The 9,087-nt window shown below is 46.7% G+C and overlaps 1 protein-coding gene across 2 annotated transcripts in view; it reads left to right on the top strand.

Annotated features, from left to right (window-relative positions):
* The first annotated feature begins 5,092 nt into the window (after positions 1-5,092).
* The window catches only part of Abat (4-aminobutyrate aminotransferase), a 102,106-nt gene continuing 98,111 nt past the window's right edge, over positions 5,093-9,087 (top strand). For both annotated transcript variants that reach the window (XM_004627776.2, XM_004627775.3), the window contains exon 1: positions 5,093-5,203. The gene's annotated coding sequence lies outside the window, so the exon portion shown is untranslated. The remainder of the gene's footprint in view (positions 5,204-9,087) is intronic.

Below are 9,087 nucleotides of genomic sequence, written 5' to 3'. Positions count from 1 at the left end.
GAAAAAATGGAAACAGAGCTTTTGTAAAAGGGGAGGAAAGGGGTTTGAAGAAATGGAAAAGGAATGGGAAAAAAGAAACAAATCGTACCATGTACAGGTACAAATTCGCTATGATAAATGTGATCATTATGTATATCTAAAATGTACTCACACAATCTGATTTTAAAAGGTGCATAAATAAGAGGCCAGGGTAGAGCTCAGAAGCACAAGCACCTGCCTGGCAAATGCAAAGTCCTGAGTTCAATTCCCAGTACCAAAACCAACCAAACAAATAAATAAAAATAGCCATAAAAAAGTACAAACCCATTCACTGAAGAAAATAAAGAACACAGAGACTGAGAGGTGGCTGGGGATGCAACTCGGTGATCGGTCTCACATGATCAAGGCCCTTGGGTCAAGCCCCAGAATGCAATCAATCAATTCCATTGACTCTGACCATCCAAGTGAGTGTGAAGTGGCACCTCACTGTGGCCTTTATTTGTGTTTCCCTAAGGAGTAGCACTGCTGAGTACCCCTACATGTGCCTCTTGGTCAGGATCTATCTTTGAAGAGGTATCTATGCATGACCTTTCCGCATTTTGGGATTGGGCTGTCTTTCTGCATTTGCAAGAATTCTTTATATATTCTATGTGTGTGGCTCATCAGGTAGGATTTGCAAGCATTTTTTCCCATTTTATGGGTTGTTTTGTTCACACTTTATGTGTCCTTCAATATATAATACATTTTAATACATTTTTAATTTTGATGAATTCCGACATATCAATTTTTTTCTTCTGTTACTTGTGCTTTTGGTGGCATATTTAGGAGCCCTTTGCCAATTCCAAAATCATGACGCTTTAACTATTTTCTCCTAAGAGTTCTACAGTTTTAGGTCTCATATTTAGATCTGTGCTCCACTATGAGTCAGGTTTTGTAAACGGTGTGAATGAAAGGACTAACTTCATTCTCTTCCATGTGAAAACTGTGGTAGATACAAAAACACAGAGACTCTGAGAGGTGGCTGTGTCCTGTACGAGGTCACAGGGCCAATGTTAGGGGTAAAAGCTGGTCCCCTTCCCAGCCACACCCAAATGTCCTCAATCGTATTCTTCATTACATGTGCTGAAGGTACAAGAAGAACAGACCTAAGAAATAAGACAGTGTAAATTCCTCCTTCCTGCCAGGCCTTCGTTTTCTCTTCTGTTCAATGGGCTGTTGATCTCTCAGTCTTTCCTGTTCAGAGTGCCAGCTCCCTCCAGCCTCCCGCCCCACTCACCACATCTATGTGTCTCTTCACAGGGCGTTCAGTGGGCATCCTGCTGACCAGAACTGCCCTTGTCAAAGAGGCTTCATCAGAGGCATCGAGCATGAGCTTCATCCTGGGCCTCAGCACCCTCTGAAAGCACTCAGCATCCTCTGGAAGACTCTTGCTGCCCAGGAACTCCGTGAAGACACCACAGGACTGAGGGAAACGCAAGGCAGCTAAGGTGCAGAGGGCTTTCCACACCTGGCCACAATTTTCTTCACAAGTGTTGCAATGAAGCTACTTCAGAATCAGCTTGCAAAGCTCCTGGCTGTAAATACTCCCCTTGCCCTGATGCTGGGCCTCCTTCACTGCCTTAGGAGTGCTGACTTGCAGTTGGTGCTCAGCACAGAGCTGAGTGAACGAATGAATAGATTTAAAGAGGTGGCCATTCTCTTTTCTTCCGTTCATGGCCTGAGCTGGGGGAGGCAAACTTTTTTCAAAAAGGTCTTATCATAGCTACACAATTTGCCATTGTAGTACCACACAGGACATAGAAATGAATGAGCATGACTGGGTTCTGATAAAACTTTATTGGTACACACTGAAATTTGAATTTCATTTAATTGTCATGGCATTAGAATTTTTTCCTCAACCACTTAGAATACAAAATGCATTCTTAAGATACTCTCTCAGGCTTTCACAGAGAGTACATTGGCCAAGCATTGGCCATGACTCATCCACATGGCTGCACTGATAAAGGTTCTACAATCTGAGGTACAGGATCTCAGGACAAATCCTGAGGGCATTTCACTGACCTTCTCAGACCAAAAAGCTACAACTCTTGTTGCATAGGTCCTGCTTTACCCTGGTCTTAACCATCCAGCAGAAAAGTATGAAGACGAAATTATAAGAAATAAAGCCATGCTGTTAAGTTGAGCTGTGGGGGACTCAGGTCAATAATTTCTGACATTGCCAGTTAAACAGAAGACCCAATGCTATTATGGGCTACTGGACTCTTTTAGAATATTTTGCTGAGTTTACACACCTAGAATATTCAATAACGGAACTTAGGAAAAATGGGGTACACCGATGAATGTCCTTTCTGTATCTGTGTATTCAAAGTGGTTGGGGTAGATATATAGTTGCATTCTCTTAATGAATAGAATGATTTGTTCTAATGGTGTTTGTAAATAGGATCACAAGTCCGCATCTTGTACAGCAATTAACCACTAAGAAGAATATATGCAGTGTATTATTTGTTGAAACTGTACTTCCGATTTGATTTGAAACTGTCTCATTGCTATCTGTTTATCAATAAAACTGTAGAAAAAAATGCATTCTTAGTTCTGGGGTCATAAAAGAGAAACCAGATGTGTCACGGGTTGTACTTAGCTCATTAGCTGTGCTTTGCCAACATTTGGCTTAGACTTTTGTTCTATTCTCATTTTAAATGATTTTTCTTTGTACAAGAATATTATATATTCACTCGAAAATAATCAGAAATTAGCAGCTTGAAAGTAAAATTAGAATCACCGATAAGCTCAATACATAGAGATAACTACTTCCACTAATGGGCATGTGCTTCTTTTGTTTGTTTGTTTGTTTGTTTGTTTGTTTTGCTTTACTTTGTCTAGCTCTTTAGTGTCCAAAAGAATAGCCACTACAAATATGACTATTAAAAGTAAAATTAGATACAATTAAGAAAGAAGCTTGCCTTGCCCGCCCCACCCCCTGGGCATTGTGGCTTGTGCCTGTAATCACAGCACTTGCGAGGCTGTAAACAGAAGAATCACTATGAGTGTGATCTAGTAGTAAGACCCCGAACACCCTGTAGACTCTTCCCTAAAATATAAAAATTTCATATTTTAAAATTTTATTTTATGTAATTAAATAGAATTAAATTTTGCCTAGCTATTTCAAGCGTTCAGTACTCGTACATGGCTAGAGGCTGGCTGCCACGCCAGACCTCACAGGAGCAGGGCAGAATGTTGCTACCACCACAGAAAGTTCTACTAAACAGCATCAATCTGTTTATAGCCATTTATATAGATTTCACAACAACAACAAAAAGACAGATCAACACCAAATACAGCTTTGCAAATATTTGTGTTCACTTAACTTGTTGACATGACATTTGTGGCCTATCCAATTTTCAATTGTTTACTGGTCAATTTCATGTAATGAATTTCCACTTCCCTCCTGAGTCCTTGTTATGCTTTTGTCTCCAGTTTCTGGCTCTGACAAATGAAACCACTTTGTCATTAAACCTTCATACCTTCCATTGTCTTAGGGTAAACTCTTGAAGGTGGATTGCTAGATCAAAGGGGAAAGTCATTTTTAAGACCTTCATGGGATGCCTGATCTTTCTCCAGAAAGTTATAATCATCTACCGTCAGCAATACATGAAACAGTACAATTCCTCGAAATTTCCACAAGTGGTAATTATAATAATAATAAAACCATTTTGGGGTAAAACATTTTCCCAACTGTTTTAACTTGCTCTTTTTCAACAATGTATTTTCTCCCATGTTTACTACCATTTGAGGGGGGCAGCCTTGGCCAGCCAAGGAGATTATCGGCATGGTTTAGATCTTTAGGAAAAATTGTTATGTTTACAACATAGCCCCCATAAGTGAAGGGACAGGATTCCCATACCAGAGATTAGGAAAGATCTCAGTTTCAGCAGGACTGAGGTCAGGGTCTACTTTCCATCTTTTTAAGTTATTCTCCTTTATTGCCTCTTTGAGCACTAAGAGGTAGCTATTTGGTGAAGTGTTAAAGTAGTCTACTTGCTTATTTTAATTCCTGTATTCCTAGGACCGCAAACCTTATCTAATCAGAAATAAGCCGGCCTGGATTTCTGGGCATCTGGAAGGGACCTGGGGCTCAGCAAGATTCCAGAGCGCTACTTGCAATAGGGTTGCATGGAGAAAACCAAGCTGCACTCTTTCCTGGCCTTCTTAAAGTCTAGCTGGCATGTTAGTTCACCATTCATTATGGGTACTTGGTGCTACGTTGTTCTGATGAGGATTTTTCTAAATTCTGATTTAGCCTTCTTTTTGAGTCCTTTTATAAGCCATGGGGCTATCAGTCATTCACACTTTAATAATTTTTCTCCTGGTCTTTTAGATAAAATATAGATGTATAAGAGCAACTTCATCACTTCTAGGGTTTCATTTGTACGTATAAAGGGAATACAATGACTGCTATCTCCAATTACCTTTGAGGATCAGGAAGGCTGAGGGACCTGCCTAGGTCCTGCAGAAGGAACTGCGGTCTGACTCCTACTCCAGTGCTCTTGAAAGACTATTTGTCTTCCAAGCCGGTGGGCTAGGCGTTGATGAATAAGCGGCAGCTGGGAGGGCCGACGAAGAGGGCCCTGAGAGCGGGCACGACCTCCTCTCTATCTGCTTTCTATGGACCCTTTCGCATTCCGACTCTAGAGGGACCAAGCTGGGAGTGGGATAGCTACGTTGGTCTGCAGCCTCGAGGGTTTAAACCAAGGCGTAGGTGTTGGGGATTGTAAATAAGATAGAGGTTAAATCAACCAATCTCTTGAGTCCCCGCTGCCACCACCGCGCGCCTTTAGAGCCAGGATCCCCATCTCCACTTGATGGCTGTCTTTCCTTGATGGCCCAGTCCTCCTTGCGGCCCTCGCGGTCCCTCCTCCAGGACCCCGTGCCTCCCGCCTGATTCCCCCAGCCCCTCCCGCCCGCTGGAGCTGGACTCTGCCCCCGCCCCATCTTCCCCCCCCCCCTCCCCGGGGGCGGTGGCCCGTGGCGGGTGATCTCATTGGCTGCGGCTCGAGCGAGGGGTAGCGCCGGCGGCGCTGATAGGTCGCGGCGACTCGGGGAGTCTAGAAGCCGGGCGAGTCGCTGGGGGAAGCAGAGCAGACACCCGGCTCAGCTGGAGCGCGGGGCGCGGATCCCGCGAGTCAGAGCCGGATCGGAGCCCGCAGATCGGAGCCGGAGCTTGGAGGTATGGCGAGGCGCCGATTCGCGTGGGGTGGGAGCTTCCGAGGGCGCCAAGATGCTATACGTCTGCCCTGCCCCCAAGGAGCAAAAACGGGGCATCATCTTGCAGAAACTGGGCCCTCCATCCTTCTAGGACGCGATCTCCTTCCTCCAAATGAAGGGGTCTCCCACCTCCTAGAGAGCAAAATAGCTTCATTTTCACTTCAGAAATGGGCCTTTTCTTCTGGCCGAAGCTCTAGAGATGAGTTCTCTCCCTGATTTACATCTTGAAATAGAACGTGCTCCTTCAAAGTGGGGTCCTGCCTCTCCAGCTACGCAGACACCCCTCATCCCTTTGGAGATCGATGCCCCCTCCCCTCCCTAATAAACTTAAGTTTGGATCGCTTGACTTCTTCTCACCCCCTTCATAAAGATTAGGGTTTTCTCAGCTCGTAGATAACAATGTCCTCTCCCTGTCACTTATGCAGAATGGAAGTCGTGGGAGACAAGCCCCTCCATAAGACAAGGACATCCCGAAGCAGAGACTGCAAGTCACCTTCCAAGCCCATACCGATCACCTCACATCCCCACCTCAGGAAGTGGGCTCTGGAAATGATGCGCCCCTTCTACTCCAGCTAGGGACCCTCCCCACTTATAGGAGAGGTGCCTTACTTCCCATCTGCCACGGTGAAGGCATCTGGAGGCTTCCCTCTCTTCCTGCAGTAAGGGAACTGGGCAAGGGTCTGACCACCCGTCTCTGACCAAGTCCTCTTCTGTGCCTAACCCTGGCACCTATCCCCCACTCTCATCCCCACACCCACCCTTCGCAGTCCCAGCCCCCCACACTTACTCCACCTGTCTCTGACCCCTGCGTGCCCTGCCTAATAATTCTACCTCACTTTCCTCACCTGTGCTGGCCAGAAATGAGAACAGGGGAGGTTCAGTATGAAGCCCCTGAAACTACGATCCTGCACCTCGTGTCCCTTCCCAGAACCTTCATACTCTGGCCACAGAGATGGCTTCAGGCAGCTGGGCCATCTAGGACCCTCTCTTACCTCACCTACACACACACACACACACACACACACACACACACACACACAGAGGGCTGTGTTGAGGGTACCTTCTCTTGAGGTGGTCCACCCTCTTCCTAGAGAAACATTTATTAATGCGGAAAAGGCAAAGAAGGCCCCCATTTGCTCCTTGGGGCTGCCCTGCCCTGAACTCCAGTGGGCATTGCCTGGTGGAATTCCCTGGGCACTTGGCCAAGAGAGACGGATGCTGCTGGCCTAGCCAGTGGGCTGTGGATGGTGCTGGCTCTGCTGCTTTTATGAAACTGGAATAAAGATCAGGATGCTGTGACCAGAGAGGGCAGCTCTTCTCTGGTATGCCAGCTTGGGGAGTGATGTGGACAGGAGAGAGGTTGGCAGTGAGGTTTGCCTTGTTCTTTGGTGTTGGGCACTGTGGCATGGAGTATGGAGAAATATGCCTTTCAGAGGCCAAACAGGTCATCCCTAGGGTGAGGCCAATGGCCCAGGCCAGTGTTCTAAAACCTAAACAGGCCTCTAGGTTAAAGACTCTACCTGTTCATTTGACAGTTAAATGAAGAGGCACAAAGGGGGAAGAGAGGTGTTCAAGGTCACCTAGCCAGGGAGCAGCAAAGCTGGTCACAGTTCTTGCAGGGCCCCTGGGGTGCCAGGGTTCCCCACACATGCTCCAGTCTTCATATCTGCAATGGAAACTGCTGGGTACCATGTCCCCACTTGGCAAAGAAAGCTCTGAGGCTCTGTGAAAGTCATGCAGCTCTAAAGGGACAGACTTGGAACTCAGCACTGCCCCCAGCCTGTTCCTGGCATAATCCATCCATTCCTGGGTGTCTGCTCGCTGCTGGTCACCCTGTGTGAACTTTTAATTGAGCCCACTCCTGACTCTAGGCTTGCCAGAGTCGAATGACCAGGATAGCAAGTGCGGTCAGCCATCAGTCTCAGGGTGCTGGAGTGGAGACCACTGCAGCCTCAGGTACACAGCTGGCTCCTCTCCAGGAACTCTGGGCAGCCCTGCAGAAGGCATATCCCTTCCTGCCTGACCCCTGCCTGTTGTCTCGGGCTCCCAGTTTCCTGTAGTCTCTCATCTCCACTTAGAGCCCTACATCCTTTTCTGGGGCAGCAGATGGAGAAATAGATGGAGAAACTTTAACTGCTTCCCTCTAGGACCCCCAGCTGGGCAACAGCAACCAGGTTCCCACAAATGCAGGAATCTAGGGTAGCAGATGTCCCCACTTCCACCCTGTCCAACTCCCAGCCAAGAGATTGCAATCATGCTTCAACCTAGAACCAAAAGCCGAGTTCAAGCTTAAAGTTCAGAGCCCTAATCTGCTATGTGGTATGTGATCGTGGGGAAATTCTTAACCTTCCTGTTACTTCTTGGGCGGTAAAATGAGTCAATCTTCATAAAATGCATTGCACAGCTAACGAATGAAAGTATGGGAGTGACTTCAAGTGCAAAGCCACAAAATCTTTATGCCAGTGGAATGTGGGGGCAGCTATATTTCCACGTAAACTTGTAACCTATGCTGCAGATGAGGCAGGGAGTGAGCAGTAGCCTTTGGGGACAGCGAGAGTCTTCCCAGAGAGACTGCAGCACACACAGTGGAGCACAAAGCCTACAGTCATGTGGGACTGAGAGTCCTCCTCTGGCCACTGAGCTTGTGGAGCCGTGAGCACACCACTCACTTCCCTGAGCCTCAGCTTCTTCTCTCTGGATAAGATCTGTTAGCAGAGGGCTCTGGTCCAGGTCTCTGCCCTGTAGACATTTTGAGATGGATCATTCTTGTTTACAAAAGGCTGCCTGCGCGCTGTAGGACGTGTCATCATCCTTGCCCTCTTCATACCAGTTGCCAATGCTACCCCTTAGTTGATAGAAAAAATTATCAACTAAATACAAGTAAATATGCCCTAGGGGACAAAATCTTCCCCCTCCCTCCCCATTGGGAACCATTGGTCTGGTATATGGCCTTGGGGGGTGACATAAGCCGGCCCCTTCAAGTTGCCCTAGCTTCTTGCTCTGGATTCTGCAGGACGGGGGCCATGGTGTGTCCAACCTCCCAATGTGAACAACAGCTTTAGGACTTTGAAGTTCAACAGAACACTATATTTTGCAGAGCAGTATTGTATCTATTACCCTAGGGCTCCCCTCATACAGATGAGCAAACCAAGACTCATAGGGGTTAGAAGACTAGTCTAAGCGAAAAGTTAAAGAATCACTCACACCCAGCCCTAGAGCCTACCTCTGAAAGGCATTAGGCAATCTTTCTCAAAGTTTAAACTACACACAGGTCCTTTGGCCTAGGAACCCCCCCTTGGAGGAATCTTCTGTGGAAATGCTCACAGCGTGAAGACATAAAGCTGCACGGCTTTGTCACTTCAATGTGGCAGGGGTTGCATTCCAGTCTGTTCACCAGAAACAAGGAACACTCTTAGAAGAGTGAGGTAGACCTAAGTTTCTGAGTGGGGAAGTTTTCTGGAACACATAATTCAGTGAAAAATGACAAAATTGGGCTACCCAGATAGCTCAGTGGATTAAAGCACCTGCTGAAGCAGATGCAGGGACTGGGGTTCGATCCCTGGCATGCCATGCCAGCCCCCACTCCCAGGGCATGCTGAGACTGTGATTGAGACTGGGCGTGGTGGTGCACACTTGTAATCCCAGCACTCCTGTTTTCAGCTGGATCACTATGAGTCCCATCTACATAGTGAAATCCTGTAGCCCCTGTCCTAAATACATAAAATTGGAAAAAAAAAAAAAAAAGCCAAAATCACAGAATGAAAACATACAGTATAATCTCATTTTTGCAAAAAGAAAGATAATATGTGAACATAGGTCGTTGGGGAAGTGGCAGTCAGGGAAGGG

This window comes from Octodon degus, unplaced genomic scaffold, assembly GCF_000260255.1.
Source record: "Octodon degus isolate 3935 unplaced genomic scaffold, OctDeg1.0 scaffold00021, whole genome shotgun sequence".
Classification (NCBI taxonomy): Eukaryota; Metazoa; Chordata; class Mammalia; order Rodentia; family Octodontidae; genus Octodon; species Octodon degus.
Note: the sequence above shows the minus strand (reverse complement) of the source record. Positions and strands in the feature narration are given on the sequence as shown.